This window comes from Phyllostomus hastatus, unplaced genomic scaffold (genome assembly GCF_019186645.2).
Source record: "Phyllostomus hastatus isolate PE091 unplaced genomic scaffold, TTU_PhHast_1.1 phas_contig_1, whole genome shotgun sequence".
NCBI classification, from domain to species: Eukaryota; Metazoa; Chordata; class Mammalia; order Chiroptera; family Phyllostomidae; genus Phyllostomus; species Phyllostomus hastatus.
In genome coordinates, this window is record NW_025333498.1 from 39367417 (window position 1) to 39390211 (window position 22795).

Consider the following 22795-nt stretch of genomic DNA (forward strand, 5'->3'; position numbering starts at 1 on the left):
CATCAGTGTGAGAGAGCAACACTGACTGGTTGCCTCTCGTAGTAGCCCCAAGCAGGTACCAATCGGGCAACCTACGTATGCGCCCCAACTGGGAATTGAACCTGCAACCTTCCAGTTTACAGGACAATGCTCCAACTAACTGAGCCACACCGGCCAGAGCAGACAACTCAAGTTTTGATTCTAAGAACAATGAGAATCAAGAAAAACAAGTGGCTTGGGGTCAGGAGATCCAAATTCAAGTTATGGCCACTTCATTTAGTAGCTATAGGGCCTTAAGCAAATGAGAGATGGTGTCTCTTTTCAAGGCAGGGTTTCTCAGTCTAACACTGTTGACATTTCGGACTGGATACTTATTTGCTGTTAGTAGCTGTCCTATGTTCTGTAGATGTTCAGCAGCATCACTGACCACTATGGAACCTGATCCCCTCAAGTAAGGACAATCAAAAGTATTTCCAAACATTGCCAAATGTGCCCAGAGGGGCCAAATCACACCCAGCTGAAATCACTGCTCTAAGATAAGTATAATACTTTATAACTCCATAGCTTTGTCTTTTCAGCAACTTATCCCCCCAGTTTTTCCAAAGCTTATTCATAGTCTGCAGCATTTCCTTTTTCTTCTCTGTAATTTCCTTTTCTTTTTCTGTTCTCTGTACAGTAGTCCCACTGTTATCTGTGGTTTTATTTTCCAAGGTTTCAATTACCCACAATGGACCACAGTTCAAAAATATTAAATGATAACTTTCAGTAATAAACAATTCATAAGTTTTAAATTGTGCAAAAATCTAAGTAGTGTAATAGAATCTTGTGTTGTCCTGCTTTGTCTTGCCCAGACCTGAATCAGCTCTTTACCCAGCATACCCAGGCTGTGCACACTACCCACCTGTTAGGCAGTTAGTAGCCCTCTTGGTTATCAGACCCCCCGTCATGTTACTAACTGTGCTTGTGTTCAAGTGATCCTTATTTTACTTAATAATGGCATGAAAGCACAAGAATAGTGATACTGGAAATTTGGATATGCCAAAGAGAAGCTGAAAAGTGCTTCCTTTAATTGAAAAGGTGAAAGTACTTATCTTAAAGGAAAGAAAAACAATATGTTGAGTTTGCTAAGATCTATAGTAAAAACAAATTTGTGAGATTGCCTAATTTTAAATTAAAGTTTATCATAGGTATGTATGTGTAGGTAAAGAACAGTACACATAGGGTTGGGTACTATCGATGGTTTCAACCATCCACTGGGGTCTTAAAATGTATCCTCGATGGATAAGGGAGAACTAGTGTAATTTCCTTTTAAATAGTCAAGAGCGTGTCAAAGAAAAGAGAAGACAGAAAAGTGTCAATGTTAAACTGATTATATGATTTGTCCTGGAATATTAAAAATTGGTAATATTGCTATTTTAACTCTTAACAGTATGTCAATTACTTTTTCTATTCTCTTTTAAGAAAAAAATGGAACCTCAATTTCCCTTCTCTCACACATAACACCATTTTAAATGGTTTGCTCAGGGATCCCAATTAACATTTAACATTGCAAGTACTTAACATCTGACACTATTTATTCACTCAGAACATTTTGTTTAAATTCCACTGACAATATCAAGAAGACTCCAAAAAGCTATCAAAAAGTCTCCAAAACTTACTGTAATGAAATTAATTTAAAAACGAGTATGCATGTAGACATGTACTGTTCACAGTACGTAATCTGTATTTACAGTATACCACATACTCTTAAAATACCGTGATTGCTAAATCTATAATAAAATGTTACCACCTTTTATAAGAAATTAAGCATCTGAAATGAAGTCTTCAAAGAAAAATATCTCCTTAAAATATACCCTTATATTACTTTAGCACTTTAACACTAAGTAAATTAAGAATACATTTTACTTAAGTGCAGATTGTATGTATATTAAAAGGATTAAATAATACGACTGATAAAATATCATAGATGGTCAAGTATAAATGATTTCCCAGCAAACAGTATTAATTTTGTATTTTGTTCAAGAGTTAATATAGAAATGACATAAGAAAGTAGTTTCAATTTCTAAAGCAACAGAATAAGGGAAAATCTGTTCATATTCAAATACTTATTAAAATAGTATCAATATTTTTTAGAATTTTGAAAATAAATATTTCTATCACATTTTCCCAACCATTAATAAGAGTTGCTTAATTTGAAGTCGTAATTGTGACCCAACATTTTTAAGTGATTAGGTGTATGCTGGGAGTAACATCAGCCTTTTAGCTAGATTTAGTGAGAAAAGAGCAACCTCTTGCCAAATTTTATTTATTCATTTATTATTTGCACCTGCTAGCTTTCACTAATGATTTACGATGATTTACCTGGTCTTTAATTGTATACACAGGAGCTATGAGGCAGTACTGAACAGCTAAAAAAAAATCACTGGTTTTGGATTCAGACACCCCTGGGTTTGAACCCTGTCTCTGTGGCATAGTACCCACGGGACACTGGTCAAGTCACTTATTTCACTCTCCAAATGGCAGCTTCTATATCTATTAGCCCTAATACCTATATTTATCGGGCTTGTGGCACGTATTTCGTAAGTTATTTTTCTTCCACTTCAAAAATGTTTAGATTTTTAGAAAATTTTCACAGTATTCTGCTCTAGATCAAGAAAGATAAAGCTTTGGCATTGTTCATAATAGGAAAAATATTAATATCTCAAGATATCAATGCCAATGCAATTCTAGACCCTTTTAAAAAACTATATTATGTACTCTACTACTAAATATAGTTAATTCTACTTAAATGATACATAAAAGTGACAGTGGAAATTAATATTTGAAGACAAATACAATATTAGTGGCATTTTTAAAATATTTTAAAGTCCCTGAGTAAACCTTCACTTTAGAACAGTAGGCTTCAAATACAGAGCTCTACTGAATTTTCCTTCTAAAGGTCTGTAAGAGATACTAGGCTATGCTAATCATTAGAATGCTTATATACTTCGATCAAGTTTTGTTTCAAAATTACTCTTTGAAGCTGGTTTAAGACAATTCCAAACAAACAAATTTCTTTTGAAATTAGAAAGCAAACAAAATTTTGTCCCCAGTTCACTGAATTAGCTATACTGACTCTTGATTAGAGCTATACATTTTTGAAATTTTTGGTATGTGAAAATTTAAAGAATATCCTGCCAACAGCCCTGGCTGATGTGGCTCAGTGGATTGATCACTGGCCTGAAAACCAAAGGATCAGTTCAATTCCCAGTCAGGGCGTATGCCTGGGTTGTGGCCCAGGTCCCCAGTAGGGGGCATGCAAGAGGAAACCACACATTGATGTTTCTCTCCCTCCCTTCCCCTCTCTCTAAAAATAAATAAATAAAATCTTAAAAATAAATATCCAGCTAACAAAACCACGCACAGAAAAAAATACATTTTAAATTAGCAATAAACAAACGAACAAAACAAAACTAATACTTCTCACAACTGGTGCAAAGAAATGTCTAAATTAGTGGTTATATATCAAAATCATGACTTGGGAGACTTATTAAAACAGAGTGCAGTGCCTCACCACCAGAATTTCTGGGTCAACAGGTCCTTGGAATTTGCATTCTAACAAACTCCCAGGTGTTGCTAATGCTGCTGGCCCAGGTTAGTTTAGCAGGTTGTAAGAACCACTGGTCCAAATACCCTTAAATCCTTATTTCTCCTAGTCTTTTTTAATCAGAATCATCTGTTATGTTTTCTAGATTCAATTCATACATTTTTTTTCCTACAGGTATTTCTTGGCCAGTTTAAAAAGGTTCTGGAGATAAAGCAGTGAACATAATAGGTAAGAGTCCTGCTCTCATGAAGCTTACTTATATTTTATTAAGAGAAACAATCAACATGTGAACAAACACGTAAAGAAACAGGAAAATACTGGATGGAAGTAGGTATCATAAGCAATTAAAACGTGATGATGTGACTTGAGTGATTTCTTTACATTGGTGGTAGTTGAAGACTTCTCTGAGGAGTTAACATTTAAACATTCTCCTTACTCAGACCTGACTAAGGAGAGCCAGTCTAAAGTAGGAACCAGAAATGGCCTAGTTTGGATTACAAAAGAGGGTGGAGAGATAGCAAGGAGCCAAACCAATCATGTATGGTCATTTGTTATGAAGATTAAATAATATAATGAATATACCAACAGCCAGTAACTGCCTGATATTTTGTGGGTACTATAAAATAATACTTATAAAAATGTCATTCCAAATCAGTCTCGTCTGGTTTTCCAGATGTATATACATCAGTTCACAACAAGGAAAGGATTGAAACATGCTTGGTGTTTAAGAAAACTCTTGTGTATCTGAATCCCCAATTTTCAACTTTTGTATCTTCAACTTTTCAATGATCCCACTGCATATATATGTCTATATCTAATGTTTAAATACACCCATATAATATTAAACCTAAAAATGAGTATGTATTTTAAATCAACATACAAAAACTTAGACACCAAATAAATGTTGCTCCATTCAAAGCATAGGATTACAAGGCTACAATTATTTCAAATAGCTCTGAACCTCTTCTAGAAATACTGTAAGAACTCATTTAAAAGCCCCCCAAAATCTACTGCTTATTAACTTTCACTGGTTTTTAACACTATATTGGGCCAACCCAATACATAATGATTGATTAAAAGGACATAATATTACCTAGGGACATAATACTATCACAGCATTGCTATGATAAACAGATTCTGAATAAAAAAACTAATATGCAAATTAAAAACTGCCTGTATTAGTCTCTTCAGGATGATAAAGCCTACCACTGTTAACAGTTATTAAGTAGGTTACTCCAAGGACACACGACTAAAACTACTAAAGACCGAAACACTTCACTCTCAAAACCCTTGTGGCCAGTAGCATTTCAGAATTCATACATACCTAATGTCAAGCCTATAATTAGCTTCACATAAATTCGGCTCTCGATTTGCCACCATACCAGTTAAGTTCAAGTCAGATTTTGCTACCTAAACTAAGTATATTTTTACTTAATTTTTTTATTAAAAAAAAGTGTGGGTTCCTCACCTCCCTGTTCTTTGAAGTTCAGAATTACAGATAATGGACTATGTACACTTCTATCAGTATTTGTAAATGTCATTTTCTCAACATCCTTGCATGGATGCAAGGTTTCAAAAGGCTTAAGGTACGGGGAGAAGAACGTTTCTCTAGGGCTGGATGTTAGAAAATGCTATTATTTAAAATTAGATTTAAAGTAGTTTCTCTGCCACAATCAATAATTACAATAAAAATAATAATGATGTGTGAAACTTTGCTTTACACCTGTTGCCAATAAAACCTGCCATTCCTTGTCTCCTCCTGTCCCAGCAGAACTCCATGAACCCAGGTTGTTCAACCCTGCTCTTGTTTCAGTGGTCATGACCTGCTGTGTTTCTTACATGGACCAAATACATTTATGTGACACAGAGGATGTTATCGCTGCGTCAGTCTGCCTACTATTTCCTTCTTGCTCCTTCCTACTGACCACTTTTGTGCTAGCTTATATCTCAGTAGCTGAAATCTGTTTAAGTTTGCTTTCAGGGGCTTCTCTGACTTCAAATTAGACTCTACCTACTATGGTTAAGAAGTTATATTCTCCTCCCTAGAGTAGCTAATTTTCTGCCTGAAGCTCAGTGTTTGATGAGATCCTCATTATGTTAGCTCTCACAGGCCTAAATCAACTTCGGTCTTTGGTTTCTCATTCTGCCTCATCCTATGCCATTAGTAATGACAGACGCACGGTTAATCTTCTGAAAGTATTGGTTTACAGTATGTCTTCCTTCTATATTTTTCTTCTTCATAAATGCCCCCATCAGCTTCCTAAACAAATAAAATGGAAGCCACTGGCTAAATATTTTGAAAAAAAGATAAAAATGTAGTATTAGAAAATAAGGTAACAAATTTAAAGATAATAAAAAATACTTCATATGACCCTTTAAAAACCTGCTGTCACTACAAGTTTCAATTTTCAACCAAATAAATAAAGAAAATGATGGCAATGAGGAAATATTTTTAGTTGGGGATGGGGACTAGGGAAGCAGATTGCTTAAGAATGGAAGAAAAATGCCTCAGGGGGGAAAAACAGCTGCCATTAAAAGAAATAGCAAAAATATTTTATAAATAGTAACAAGATACCCTGTATTTATAATATGGCTTTCTTCCAAGGAATTCATGGTAATGTATTTTTTAAAGTGAAGATAATTTTTTTAAAAGAAGATGAACCAATATAGGGTAAGCTCGAATCACTCTTTAAAACTATATGATATTCTGACATTGAAGATTAATTACTTGGTTCTAAAAAAAAAAGAGAGAATCTTTTAAAGATATTTTAACACCTCAGATAAAGGTTTTTATCTGGAAAAAAAAAAGGATCTTACTAGGCCCAAGTTTCTATTGAATAAACAAAGTAATAACAATGATGAAACATTTATACTGAAATACTAACTTGAAACTCAATAAACATTGCACTGAAATATTTAAATACTTTAAAAGCTATATTTTAAGAGGCATAAAATAAGAGCAGACACTACTTTAGATATGACAAACTTATTTTATTTTTTCAATGGCTATTATAATGCAATACCTTTTGTTTTTATGTCCTTGTTTTTGAAATATTTTAAATTCTGGTTAGGTAGAATTTGGTAATCCTGATGTAAAGGAGCAGCTTCTAGTTAGGCTTGTCACAGGGAGTTGGTAGTATTTGTGGTATGAGCACAGAAGCATGAAAAAAGTTAATTTGCACAATATTAATGATGAAGTACGGCAGAGATCTTATTTGACTTCAAGTCCAATACTTTTAAGTACTACATGGATCTGTATTCTACCAGGTTAAATTGCAAACTATTAAACTGCAAACAGAGAAGAGACTTTATATAGTATTTCTATACTAGGTTTTTAATTGTTGTGTGCTATATTTAGGAAAAAAAAGTCTCCTGGTAGTAAAAATTGTTGAAGGACACAAAAGTAGGTCTTAGAAACAATATAAACAATGGAAAAAAGGGGAAGCTATTTCAATATAGGCAGGGCAGAACATAAGCCCTTGATTGGGATGGTTCTCTTTATCTTTGTATGATATATGTTAAGTGAATATTACAAAGCGAAAAAATATATACTTAGGGGGGCACTATGTATGGTGTTTTTTCACCTTATTTTAAAAAATTCGTTTTTAACAAAGAATGCTGACTCCCAATTATTTATAATTTAAAATCATAAATAATACTAACATGTAAGCAATCCTTTCACAAAAATATTTTCTATTTGATAGTAAATATTCCCCATTGTTTTAAAAGTCACTCTCTCTTTCATAATCAAAACAAACCAATCAAAAAGAGGCTTTGTAAATATGGTTGTATCTTCATTTTTGAAACTAAGATTCTCTAACATTTTATAGAGCAGAAATTTTAGTTTATAAGATCAAAGAGAGAACACAATTTCACACATTTGGCTTCTGAGTACTTTCACTGGGATGGAAACCGCCAAACACAAGAGACAACACAGCTCATGTCTGGGACAGAACAGACTTGGATTTGAATCCCTACTCTCTCAATGTAGCACCTAAATGACTCTGAGCAAGCAACTTGACTTCTCTGTGTCTCTTTCCTCCTAAGTTTGTTCTAAGGATCACAGGAAATCATGCCCATAATGAGCAAGAAACAGGGTCTAATAAATATTGGTTATAATTATTATTAAGAGTTTTACAGAAAATAACCTATTCATTTTGTTGGAACCATGCCAAATGGTCTTGCTATTGTGCAAAAGCTACCAGCAAACAGGTAAAATTATTTTGTTCCTTTTTAGGTTCAAATGTGTACTAGAGTTGTGTAAGAAAAACCCTTTCCCTGAAGCCAGATGCGATTAAGTAATGGAAGTAGACGTGTGAGGTTAAGGTTAGTGTTTTATGCTTCAACTGGACAGAAACCGCAACAGAAGTGTGGATCATGTTTGTTTCTTTTACCACTATCCTAACACCTAGCACAGCTCTGGTACATGGTAGTGTACCAAATATGTGTAGAATGACTAAACAATTAAGTGAATGAACGAGCTAATGTGAATGAGAGAAGAAATAAAAGGGCCAAAAGATGAATAATGGGAAATATGACTAGTGGAGATGAAAAACAATCCGGAATAACATGCTGATGGTCCTGGGCAAATGACCAAGGACTGAGGAGTTTACAGAACCTATCAGAAACAAAAGAAATAAAGTTGAAGTTAGATGGGGAGATGGATATGTGTTCTAGAAAAGGGGTATCAGAGAAGACAATGAATGAATGACAAGATTCAGAACTTAGGGCTCAGAGTGAGAGATCCTATCATAAAAACATTCAAGCAGTTCTGGAGAGAGCAGTTTCAGCTTAAAACTATAAATGTTTGGGGCTAAAGAAAGGAAATTATGTTTTCTCAGAGTCCAAAGGATCTATGAGAAATGCCTCTAGTTTTGCATATGAAGTGTGAAATATTTGCACAAAGTCGAAAGAAGCATAGAGGGAAACAACAACTAAAAAGAATGAGGCTACAGAATAAATGAAAGTAGATTCAGACGAGTCTAAAAATGATTTACATAGAATCACATTTATGTGAATAAAAGGAAATAATGAGTATATTGGCCATATGCAAGATTAAATGATTTACTTACCAAACTGATTCTATCACTTTCAAACTGAGCAGTTAATGAAGTTTTATTTAGTTTGTGTTCTAAGATATCTGAAATTCCCCCACAAAAGCATGAGTTACAGTGGAGTAGGCACTATGTGGAAGAAACAGGAGGATTAAAACTATGATCCTGGGATATACCAGAGCAGGGTGCATTGGGTCATCAAGGTATACACAAAGCAATATGAAAAACTTTCTGAGCAGGTGCCATCTTGGGTTCTGCTGCAATCTAGGGTCCATTTATGGTAAGCAGACCAGGACTTATCGGATATTCCTAGCACCTCTCCACTCTATTTACTGTACTTATTCACATTACTCCTTAGAGTAAGAGTGTTTACTAAGAGTGTTGGGGATGTAACTCCTTGTCTAGGTTGTTGTTGCTTGGCTCCAGGTTGCTGCATTCTCTGAACATCAAGACATCTTCAACCCTTGTGACAAATTTCACCTTCCTCTGGTTTTACAACTTAACCAAGTTAGAAGGACAGGGTATAGGGAACGTAGTAATTTACACTGGAACTATCTGCACATAATTCATTAGGACTTAATTAGGACTTAGAGAGGACATCTCTCTCACATGTTACTTATTTGCTCAATCAACATATACTTATTAAGCTCCTACCACATCCCCAAAACTATTTTAAATGCTAGGGACACCACAATTTTAAAAGATAGATAAGAATCCTGCCCTTGTCGAGTTTTTATTCAAGGCATTTGGGGGAATGAGGAAGTTTAGAGGAGACAATAAAACAAGTTAACATTTACTTAACCCCTTTACATTTAAACTTATTTAATAATAATTTTGAAAACTGGACAGCACTCTGACACTATGAGCTTTGAGCTGCTTTGTACACTGAAACATACTCTAAAGAAAAAACAGTATTTTTGGTACATAAATTATTCTTATAGTTAATATAAGTGCCTTTGAATTTGTTATAATTAGAAGCAGCAAATACTTTTCTATATTTAATCTTTATTACATTTTGTAAAAACATATTTATTTTATTCTTCCCATCATAAAAGTAACAACTACAGTACAAAAATATTGGAATCTAGAAGAATAAAGGTCTTAATCCTAGCACCTTAATATAACCATTAAGTGTTTTGATACATCACATTCTAATATCTTTAATGTTTAAATAGTTGTGTTTTTACATAGTTGTATTATAATTTGTAATATTTTTGAACATGTCTTATTTTAAACATTTTTCGTTACTTCTTAATTCTTATTTACTTTTAAATTCAGTAGATCCACAAATTAGCAAAGGAGTCACATACGTATTTATCTTTCTCACAGATCATTTAAAAACTTTAAGAATGAGAATAGTAACACTATTTTAAGCCTATCTTTTAAACTGAGGATCAATACTAAATGTTTTAAGCCTGAACAATGCTAGGTTCAATATCTGATGCTAGATAGTTTTTTTAAACATTATTATATATGGCAAAATGTTATATTTACATTACCACAAATTTCTACTTTAGATTTGCTGTTGAATAAAAATGGGAAAATTAATTAGGTCATTTTTTCAATAATAAACATTATGTGCAACTAGTAAAATATCAGGTTCTAAACATGTAAAAGTTCGTCAAACTAAAGAATCACACTTTTTAAAGAAAATAATCCAAATTAAACTTCTGCTTCTCTCATGACCCAACATTCCTGAATCATTTTTTCAAGTTATTTGAAACTTGCTTTCTGTAGAGATATGTCCAAAACTAAACAGAGGATATAATGAATTTCCATATACACTGATTTTATTGAAGGTTTACAATTCTAATACCTCTCTCACATTACAAGATATAACTGCCCCAGCTAACCACAACTTACTCATAAATGTAATACAGGGATACCCTGTCTGCTATAACTGAGGGAAGATTAATCACGTGCTCCTAGTTTTATGCCTCCAGATTCCAATTTCACCTTGATTCCAAACTTCCTTTACACATTGTTTTTTGTTTTGATTTTGTTTTAATAATTCCAAAGACTTGTTAAAGATAAAGTAGTATTTATTAACATGACAACATGGTTTATTAAATTAATTAGCTCCAGGGGTCTGGACACTAATGAAAATGGGCAAAGGCAAGTTTTAATAGGAAGGAGAGTGATCACAACTGTTACTGTGATGGGGCTACAGTGAATGGGTTGGGATCATCTCTCCAACTTGAGAATTTCAGGCACATAGAAAAGGGTGTATTTTTGTAACCACCCACTAATCAAGAGGACTCTTTGAAACTTCCTTTCACTAGTTTGTATTATCAAAACTGATTTTGCTTCTCCAACTACAACAATATCCTCAGTGGTTGTTATTGCTGCCAACACTACTCTCATCCCTAAACCACTTGAAAATCACTGATCTAAGATAGGGTGAATGAGGCTAGGCAAAGCCCAGTGCCCAAAATACAAAGGCAGTGGTTTTGAGACTGGAAGATAGAGCTAACCTATTCAGAATTCTGCTAAGATTCCAGGTCAACATTTTATAAATTAGAACTGGTATAGTAGTAATAACTAATTTCAATTACTTTATCATTTAGTTTTGTTTAAAAACTTTAATTATGTTGACCTAGACATATAATTCAGTGGATTACTGAAAATGACAGAAAAGCTGTATGTCAAGAATAGATGAGACGAGCTGACAATATTAAATATTATTTTTCCATAAACATGTCTTAGAAGATTAGGTATGGAACTTAACTGTCCTACTCTATATAGCATTCATCTTCATGCATGAAATTTTTTGATGATAAAAAATTTTAATAGCTAATAAAGTATTTTGATCATTTTAATAAAATAAAATGATTAACACTTATTCTTTTATATTAAATTTTCCAACAAAACAAAGGGATTTTTGGATAATTCCAAATTGTAGCTCTGATACCCAGTTTTGTGCAATTAGCAGTGACCAAAAGAAGCTCACAATTACTAACAAAAAGGTCTAATTAGTAATGTAGAAATTAGCAATTTGAAAGGATCCAGGAAGGTGTTTTAAAAGAAGTATCAATGGATAATATATACTTACACTGGACTATTTTAGGTGTCAAAGAAAGGGCAGTCAGTCATGTGACATTATATGTTGGTACATTTGCAGTAACTACATAAGAAAAAGGCAATTTTAAATAATAATCTCAGAATTACATAGAGCACTAGTCAATAGACATGAGAATGAATCATACATAATTGATAGTAAACACTGGCATATTCAGTGTATTTAGAGCAATCTGCTAGTCCTCAAACAAACAGAAGGCTGGTGAAAGTCAAAGCCAACTGGGTATACATGTAAACAAGCACCCACTGGACACACGGACTACTCAGCATACTAGTTCAGAATCTGATTGGAGTTACTGGAATCAGAGACCTGAGCCTCCTCTGTCTTCCAGTCACAATCAGTCATAAAACTAGAAAGAATCTTAAGAATCACTTGGAAAAATATGCTTAAACAAGGTTAAGAAAGCTAACTCCAGTCACTTATAAAACAGTTAATAGTTATGTTTAAGGGTGTAAGCTCTGAAGCACCTGATCTGAAAATGTATGTTCCCCAAATTTATAAAAATTTGGTTCCTATAAACAACTCAACAGGGTAGAAGCTGACCTTGAAACAAGACTAGAATTCTACCAACTGTTGTTAAACAGGTATTTTTGGCACTGACATTCCACATTCCACATATTAGAGTATCTTAATTAGATCCTAAAACTAGTGTGGAATCTGGCAGAGTTCTATAACCTAACGGGCAAATAAAAGTGGAGATATAACTCAGTTGAGTTCTGATGGTCAATACAAAACTGTATGAAGCATAAGCTCAAGGCATTCTTTCTCTTCTGATGCTTTCAAGTTACATATTTTGGATGTTTTTTGATCAAACAATCCTGTTCCTCTCAACCTGAATCAGAATACCCTCTTCATTTTGAACTTGAGTGCAAGGAGTGATTCTCATTTGTCCTTACATCTCAAGTGCCTCATTCATATCAGGGATTTGACATATATTCTTTGAACCCCATGTACTTTGAACCACAGCCTCTCACTAAGTTTAAGAAATACCTAAGATTATAACCCTTAACAACATAGCCCAATCCATAGTCCAGAAATTAAAAAAAAAAAACAAAAAACAAAAAACTTTTATGTGTACTCCATTCCCTGACTTTGATTTCTAAAGTCTGGAAAGTTTAGGTCTTATTTCTCTGAGGAAGTAGACATCCTCATGGTTACTTTACTTGCTTTTCTCAAATAATTACTTAATATCTGCATATACACATTATAGGAGTCTGATCATCTTGTGGCTACCTAAATATGCATCAAGTTGAACAGGGACCCATATCTCCAATGTCCAGTGACAAGAGCACTCAAGATGCCAATAAAATCACCATTCCAATAACACAGGGAAAAAATACATATATTTCCATAGAAAGGTATTATCAGGTAAAACAAAGGCATATTATTAAGTGACGTCCACAGCTTACAAGGTAACTGTGTGCCATTTTCTGACAATCCAGGGGTATCTAACCTTTTGGTGAATCTTGGTGTCTCTGGGACACAGTAGAAGAAGAGCTGTCTTGGGCCACACATTAAATACATAATCACTAATGAAAACTGGTGAGCAAAAAAAAAAAAGATTTTAAGTAAATGTATGGTTTTGTGTTGGACTGCATTCACAGCCGTCATGGGCTGCCTGTGGACTGCAGGTTGGACACCCCTGTAAGACGGTGACTCATTTCAGGAGCTTCAAACTTAAAAGACAGATGTTACGGATTAGAGGTTAGAAAAGATTCTTACTACAAAGGGCCAGATAGTAATATTTTAGGCTGCACAGGCCACTTACAGTCTCTGTTATATATATATTCCTCCTTTGTTCACTTGCCTTTGTAACCCTTTGAAAATATAAGGCATTTTTAGTTTAAGGTTCCTATAAAAACAGGCTGCAAGCCAGATATGACTTATGGGTGATATTTTTGAGCCCTAATATAGAATTACTTGCCTCTTGTCTCTACTGGACTCTGAGAACCTAGAAAGAAGGAATGGAACATGTTTTATACACTTTAGTATTTTCACTCTCTAGTAAAGTAACTTGTACATGGAAGCCATTCAGTAAGTATTAGATGAATAAATGAGTGAGTGAATAAATAAACGAACAGATCTGTTAGCAGTCCAGTAACAGACTCATTACATAAAGTGTAATACTAATACATTAGTTATTTATTTGTACTGCTCACCAATAGCTCTTTCCTCTCTCTAAGGCACATAGAAGACTAACTTCACAGCTCCTTGTGATTGGATGTATGACTTCTGAGCTAGAAGATTTCACTGCAGATGTAATACATTCCAGGGCTCCTCCCCTCCCCCAGCAAAATCAGCAATGGTGGCCGCTCTGTAAGTTCCCTAAGTGTCTATTAAGAGCAGAGGTACCTCCAACCATGAAGGACATGCAAGAAGAACAAAGAATAAACATTTGGTGTTTTAAACTGAGGTTTTGTGGTTGTTTCTCACTACCTAATAATACAGCCTATCCTGACCTATACCAATCATATTTTCACCTTCAGGTGACTTGTAATCTATTTGAAAACTCACACGGGGCTGTAGTACAAAGAAAGACAGAAACATCTTTATTGCTCTGATAAAAAAATTTAAATGCTCTGAATTTTCAACTAGTTCCTAAGGGTGATCTATGGTAAATTACCAATCATTTCATTTTTGTAACCTGTTTTCCTAACCAAGATAGATTAATCAGGATAATATTTACTTTCTAAGACTATACGTGCAGGGCAAATTAAGAAAACAACTATATAGATGTTATTTACAATTGAGTAAGTTGACTGATTATTAGAGGCTCCTGAGCTCTTGCAAACCAGTTATTTAGATCATTCATACATTTGTGGGGGGGACTAAAAAAAAAAACTAGATAAGTATTTTCTCATATATTTAATTCTTATATATGGCTACTTTCTGAAATCTCTAAAGTTAAATTGTACATATAAAAGTAAGTCTAATCAATTATTAATCCCAAAAGTGAAAATTTTGAGATTCAGAAAACTTTAAGAGATACATCAGCCAACTGCAATGTATGGACTGATTTAGATCCTGATTAAAACAGACAACTGTAAAATAAACAAAAGAAAAATCCCACAGAAAGCTAAACATGCCCTGGCCAGTGTGGCTCAGTTAGTTGAGTGTAGTCTCACAAAGCAAAGTGTTGCCACCTTGGTTCCTGGTCAGGATACATGCCAGGGTTATGGGCCTGGTTCCTGGCTTGGGGTGTGTGGGAGAGGCAACCAATTGATGTTTCTATCCCTTTCTCTCTCTCCCCCTACCTTCCCCTCCCTGTAAAATAAATAAATACAATCTTAAAAAATACAAAGCCCCTGGCGTGGCTCAGTGGATAGAGAGCCAGACTAGAAAGCAAAGGGTTGCCTGTTCGATTCCCAGTCAGGGCACATGCCTGGGTTGCAGGCCAGGTGCCCAGTAGGGGGCACACAAGGGGCAACCACACATTGATGATTCTCTTCCTCTCTCCCTTCCCCTCTCTTTAAAAATAAATAAAATCTTTAAAATGAAAAGCCAAACAAAATAAATTGGAAAAATCTGAAAACTGTATGATAATAATTAAGGACTATTTCTAACTTTTTAAAGTATGATCATAGTATTTTTAAATTGAGTTCTTGGTTTTTAGATATACAGAAATAATTGCAGATGAGAAAAAAGTTCTAGTAAATAATGTTATAACCCTTTCAGGACAATTATTTACATTTCTCTTATCCTAGTCATCTGCTTTAGAAAAGAAGGGTAACAGGATAGAGGTCAGATTAAAAAAAAAAAAGAAAGAAAGATGTAATGGACAGATTTCTAAGCTACTATTCTGATTTCTGATAAAGTAAATTAGTTTTTACCTTTACCTGTAATTACAAAGTGAAATAAAACAAAATAAAATAAAATCCATTATCACCAAGAACAAAAACAAAACAAAAACCCAAAGAAACAAATCTGACTAAATCCAGTTTATGCCAGTATGCCCTATAGCCCTGACATGTTTGGCCGCTTCTTGACATATAAACCCCTGTGCTAGAGCCCTTTATAGACCACATTCGTTGCCACCTTTCACTCTGGGCTGCTTCTTCCCTGAGCATCTTTCCAATAATCCCTTCACAGCACACTTTTCTACTGCATCTCTATTACTGCTACTATAATTACTAATTAACAATCCCCTATGTCACATCATCTTCACAAAATGCTCTCTCTAGAGATCTGTCTGCCTTAACAGAAACTCAGAGGACACCATTCTCTGGTCTCCCTCTCCAGAGAAGGAAATCTTTATTCTCCCAACACCCTTGTATAATTATAAGAGTCTTGGGGAAGTAGGAAGTCAGCATTCCTCTAGCCATTTATGATAATTTCCAAGTCATTACTACCATATTCTCATGTAAAAAATTCTCTTCTGTTGAGATTCATTATTTACCGGTTATATCCACTACACTTTTTAAATGCAAATAGTATACCTATGAAACTATTTAACCAGAAAGCTGACATTTGAGTTTGCTTTTGTCCTCTTCATCAATACTTACTGGAAGTCCAACAAATACCAAGCTAACTACTACAGAGGTTTACAAAGAAAAGAGGAACCATCAAAAGAAAACAAAACGATACACATAAATTACAAATATAAAAAGTCTTTCTAACACTGAGAGACTTGATGAAGGTCAGTAGACTAAGCAATGTTATTGCTGCTTTGTAGAAGTTAAAGCACCAAGATTGAAGGGGGAAGAAAGAAACAAACCGAGAGAAGTGGAGTAGAGACTATTCTGGGCAGTCGTTTATTTATTGTTTCCAAAATAGAAAAGCTTTATTTACTTTTTCTGATGAGACAAATCATAAATATTTACTGTAAAATATTCACAGAAAGAAAAAAAATTACCTGATATCTTGAATACCAAAAATAACCAGAGTCAACAAGTTTATGCAGATAGAATCATACTATATATTGCATGCTATTTTACCTGTTGGCTTATAAATATTACACATTTCCCTATCAGCAACATACATCCTTATAACAGTAGTTAGTAGCACTGGCTCTAGAATCAAACTTGTGGGTACATATCTAGCTGTTCTTTTTTTTAAATTTAAATTTAAATTTTTTTTTAGAGAGAGGGAAGGAAGGAAGCAAGAGAGGGAGAGAAACATTGATGTGAGAAACATTGATTGGTTGCCTCTCACATGTGCCCTGACCAGGAACCAAACTTACAACCTAGGCATGTTCCCTGTCCTGGAATCAAACTGGTGACCTTCCACTTTCCAGGACAATGCCCAGCTAACTGAGCCACACAGGTCAGGGCCATAACCTAGCTTTTCTTCTTAATAGCTATGTAATCTTGAATAAATTTTTTTGTTTAAGGTAAATCATCTTTAAAATGGTGATAAAACTGCACCAATCTGATGTGGTTGTTATGAGGACACCATGAGATACATTCCTTCCTAACTGCTTAGAATAGTACTTCAAACATTAAGTTCAAATGTTGCATAACTATTAATAAATTATTGTTTCTATACATTATTTGATATATGCATGTTGCAAAATAGCTACTACAGTAAGTTTAGTTAACATTAATCACTGTGTAGAGTTATTATTTTCTTATGAGAACTTCTAAGATTTACTCTCTTAACAATACCCACATATACAATGCAGTATTATTAGTCACTATGCTGCATTTTATGTCCCCAAAAGGTATTTATCTTATACCTGAATTTTGTACCTTTTCACCACCTTCACCCATTTTACCTTCCCACTCCCACCCTTTGCTGCTTCTGGCAACCACCAATCTGTTCTCTGTACCTATGAGTCTGTTTTTTATAGTACACATATGAGATCATACAGTATTTCTTTCTCTGACTTAGCATATTGTAAATGGCAAGATTTCTTTCTTTTTAATGGCTGAATAATACTTCATTATATGTAAATGTACACAGACCACATTTTCTTTATCTACCCATCCATTTAGGTGGTCTCAATATCTTCAATGTCTTGGTTACTGTAATATTACCCATGTGTTATTTTTAATGGCTATACAGTATGCCATTTTAAGAATCTGCTGTAGGTTTTCAATTATCCTATACTAATGGACATTTGTTTACATGAGGTAATATTTTTAAATTTAAGAGCAAGAAAAGAGGAATTCAAAAATCATTTACATAGTTTTTTATGATTCGTGAAAAATAATTACAACATTGAATTTTAACATTAACTTCAAAACCACCAATACTAGCAATGTGCCTTCTCACTTGTTCAAAGAGTTTTATTTGTACACCAGGAGAAAAAGTCAATCTACTTTACCTATTCCTCACCCTCAACAACAACAACAAAAAAAACCCATTCCTCACCCCCAATAAAAAAACCCAGGAAACATAAAATTAAGATAAGTAACCTTTTTCTCTTCTAAACTGACTTCATTATCATAGTAGGTGTGTTGATTTGGTCTATCTTCTTGTCGCATAGTAATGAAAATCATCATAATGGGAATCTCACATTTCTAAGGAGTGCAGGCTATTTCGATTAATCAAGTACTAAGAGACTAAAATAGTTGTGAGGATTCTTGGACAGTTCTATGGGAAGGGCCTAATGTCAGGTTTTCAGAAACCTGGATGGAGTATTCACCCACCTATCACTTCATTTCCTATGTCATTTTTGTTAAAAAGATTAACTCTAGAACTACATATGTGTAGTCCAGAACATTAATAAAATAGAAATTTATATTTTTCAGTTCAATCACTATAGTTTAAAAAGCTTACAGAAAACAAACATAAACATTTACTACTAGTGAAAGGAGTTACTACCACCATTCAGATCCAACTGATTCAGCTTTTGTCAGAGATGAGGATTTGGAATGATAAAACTTCTGAGTTAATAAATACATCGGATACTTTTATAATACAAGAGCCTATCATGGAAAGTAATGATCTATTTTCAGGGGAAATTGAGTGCCATTTTATTCAGTTTTAATATAACTAAATCATGTGCCCCCTAAAGAGCCAAAGTGATATGTGATCTGTTAAATCTAAAATAATTTAACTTAATCACTGAATCAGTCCCTTGGGATGATATAGGTTAAGACCCCAGGAAAAAGTAATGTCAATCCTAAATAAATAACAATAAAAGGAGGTAGTATATTTCTTTATGCTGTATAATATATAGACTTTGAGATGTATTTTTGAATACAAAGCAAAACATGTTGATCATTTTTAAAACAGATGTTTTACCTACAAACAATAAAATCTTCATTTTAGCCAATTAAAAAATGCTGATTTTTGATAAAATAGGAATCTGTTTTGCATCTAAAACTATATTATCCTGAGGGATGACACTGTGAGATAGTGTAATTTAGTACACTTATTTTTTAAAAGGATAACTCATTTTCACTATGCAGGTTTCAGGTAACTAGGTTCATGTAGTCCCATTACCTAAAGCTATTTGTTCCTTGAATTACAGTTGGTCTGAAGACAGAAATCTATTACAATAAATACTATTATCATATTAGTCTGAGCAGGGTTGAATCTATCTTTGAGTTAGCATACTGAATTCTCTAGATGAATGAACATTGGTGTATAATGAATAAAACAAGGAGCACAGATATGTACATTTAGCTATGATATCCTCCAGAAAATAAGAATACCTGATCATATAGGATTGCGTAAAAATGTCCATTCCAATGAACTTTAAAATTTTTCTTCATATATTCCTTCAAATTTAGTATCAGAACTCATTATGAACAATATTCAAAATCTGAACTTAATGATTGCATAACTAAGAGTATGTTAAATTTTTATTCCATTTTCAACTAAAGAGAGAGTTATCCAATCTAACACCTATGAAAAATCTGTAGAATAAAAACAAGGGTTGTTCATTAGAAGTTTTTAAAACAGAATGCATTTTAAAGACAAGGGGAAGCATTAGAGGACTCAAGAAATGGGTAATGCTGAATTTTATCAGAGAGAAAATTATTTCAGATAACCTTTAATGAACAGATCTTCCAGCAGATAGAAACATTAGACATATATTTTAGCTACAAGATAGTGACAGACACCAGTTTGAGTAACAAGGTCTATTATTTAATGACTGTGCAACTTTGAACATGTTGCTTCTCCTCTCTAAATGTCAGTCTCATTATCTAAATAAAAGGAGGTAAGAGTAGTACTTATTTCTTGGATTATTAGGAGTATCAAGTGAGAATATAAAGTAACTTAGCACAATGTCTGCCTCAATAATTGGCTCTAATAACTATTCACATGCCTATATACTAAACTCATATCTATATACATATAGAGATATAATACATAATAATAAATATATATATGTATATAGGGTTGAGCAAAACTAGGTTTCCAGTTGTGAGTCCAGGAAATATTTTATTCTTATATTATTATTTATTAATTATATTATTTTCCACATGAACTATAAACCTTCTTTTGCCCCACCCTGTATTCACATATGTCAAAAAGATGGAGAGAATATCATAATCTAATGTTAGTGATTTTAACTTTAAATGAAGTGGTTCTCAGTATTTTAACGTCTTTTATTTTATTAAATTAATATTTCCTGAAATCATTATCAATTTATGATAATATTAAAGGTTTTTCTTTAATCCTCACTGGAAGTTACATTTATTGATTTTTAGAGAGAGAGGGAAAGGAAGGAGGGGGAAGAGGGCAGGGAGCGAGGGAGAGAGGAAGACAGGGGGAGAGAGAAGGGGGAAGTGGAGTAAAGAGACATTGATGTGAAAATCATCAATCAATTGCCTCCCACACATGCCCCAACCAGGGGATCAAACATGCAACATAGATATGTGCCCTGACGGGGGATCAAACCCACAACCTTTTTGGTGTATGGGACGATGCTCCAACCAACTGAGCCACTCAGCCAGGGCTACAATTAAATTTTACACTTACATTTTAAAAGAAGTATTCAGCTATTAAGAGACCCCTGTCATTAGAAAAAAACTATGAATAACAATAGTGGATTGATCAAATGTGGTTCTTCAATTTAGTAGAACTCCATTCTGTATTTAAAAATTATGTTAATATGTATGCATTGACATAAAAATATATTCATGATGTAGTAAATCAAAAAATGTTATGTAATAGCATGTATATTTTGATCCCATTAAAAAAATAAAATAGAAATAAATACATCTGTTTTACTTCTTCCCTTCCTCTACCTTCTCTTTGTCTATATACACAAGGTAACAAAAGTTCTGAAATATCGAACATTTGATAATAGTGGGCATATCTGAACAAGTAAATTATATATGTTGAATCCATTCTCTCATTGATTCACATATTATAATTTTCCTAAAGAGACTATACATTATTTCTGCAATATTAAAAAATTCAATGAGAAAAATCCTTCATTAGTTGAAAAATTGGCTTCAAGTTTAAAGTGTTATTCAATTCTCAAAAATGTCTGTAATATTTTCCTTTAATTACTGGTAACAACACATTACTTAAAATTATAGCCAGGGACCAAAAAACTTCCTTATAAATAACCACAAAGATCAAATTTTATCTTTTAAAAGATTTTATTTGCCCTAGCTGGTATAGCTCAGTGGATTGAGCATGGGCCTGAGAACCAAAGGTTTGCTGGTTCACTTCCCAGTCAGGACACATGCCTACATTGTGGGCCTGAGAACCAAAAGTTTGCTGGTTCAGTTCCCAGTCAGGACACATGCCTACATTGTGGGCCAGGTCCCCAGAGAGGCAACCACACATTGATGTTTCTATCTCTCTCCTTCTCATTCTCTTCCCCTCTCTCTAAAAATAAATAAATAAATAAAATCTTTAAAAGAAAGGATTTTATTTGTTTTTTAGAGAGAGGGGAAGGGAGGGAGAAAGAGAGGGAGAGAAACATTAACATGAGAAACATCAGTATGTTGCTTCTCACACATCCCCAACTGGGGATCTGGCCAACAATCCAGGCATGTGCTCTGATGGGGAAATCGAACCAGGGACCTTTCAGTTTGCGGGATGATGTCCAACCAATGGAGGCACACCAATCAGGGCACAAAGATCAAATTTTAAATAAAAAAATTAAACAATTCTATTAGTGAAACTGGATGAACAAATTATCAACATGGTACACAGAGCAATGATATACTGAAAAGTTAAATAAGGTACACACAAAGCACTAGTTACAATTACCACCCATCATCTCCTTACTTCTTGAGATGGTCCCTAAAGCATAAAAACAACAAGAAAAAAAGAACCTGTTAATGTATTATCAATGGGAACTTTTGAGGCATGACCATATATGGAAATGTAAAACCCCATCATACATTTTCCAATGGAAGTTACTTGTTAGGAGCATTCTTTAACAGCATACTTCTGACAGGTATGACTCAGTTACTTGGATGTATTCCTGCCAAGTGAAAGGTCACTGGTTAATTCCCAGCTTTGCTGGATGAAGTAGACTTGGCTGTAGGTCTTTGAGTTAGGTCATTTTGAATATTTCATGCCAATGTCTTCTGGTCTGAATGCTTTTGTGGAGAATGAGCTGACAGTCCTATGGGACCTCCCTTGTAGGTAAATTATTTTTTCTCTTGCAGCTTTTAAGATTCTCTCCTTATCTTTAAATGCTGATATTCTAATTACTGTGTGTCTTCTTGTGGGACTCTTTGGATCCATCTTGTTTGGGACTCTTTGTGCTTCTTGGACTTTTATGTCTTTTTAGTTCAACAGGTTAGGAAAGTTTTCATCATTAGTTCTTCAAGTAAGTTCTTGATCCCTTGCTCTCTCTTCTCTCTGGCATCCCTATGATATGGATATCTATATCCATGTTATACTATATGTTCTCCCAAATGTCCCATAAACTATCCTCATTAATTTTAAATCTTTTTTTTTGCTGCTCTGTTTGGGTGTTTTTTTCTAGCTTATGTTCCAAATCACTGGTTTGATCCTCTTCCTCATCCAACCTATCTTATATTCCTGCAGGTGTATTCTTCATGTCAGATATATTCTTCATTTCCAATTGGTAGTTTTCCATGGTTTCTATACCCTTTCTCCTGCTATTGTAGTTCTCACTAAGTTCCTCAAGCATCCTTGTGATCATTATTTTGAACTCTGTATCTGATAAATTGCATGCCTCCATTTCATTTAGCTCTTTTTCGGGAGAGTTCT

At 33.9% G+C, this 22795-nt stretch overlaps 1 protein-coding gene across 4 annotated transcripts in view; it reads right to left on the reverse strand.

Annotated features, from left to right (window-relative positions):
* MBD5 (methyl-CpG binding domain protein 5) overlaps nucleotides 1–22795 on the reverse strand; it is a 471857-nt gene that overhangs the window by 390492 nt on the left and 58570 nt on the right. The window lies entirely within an intron of this gene.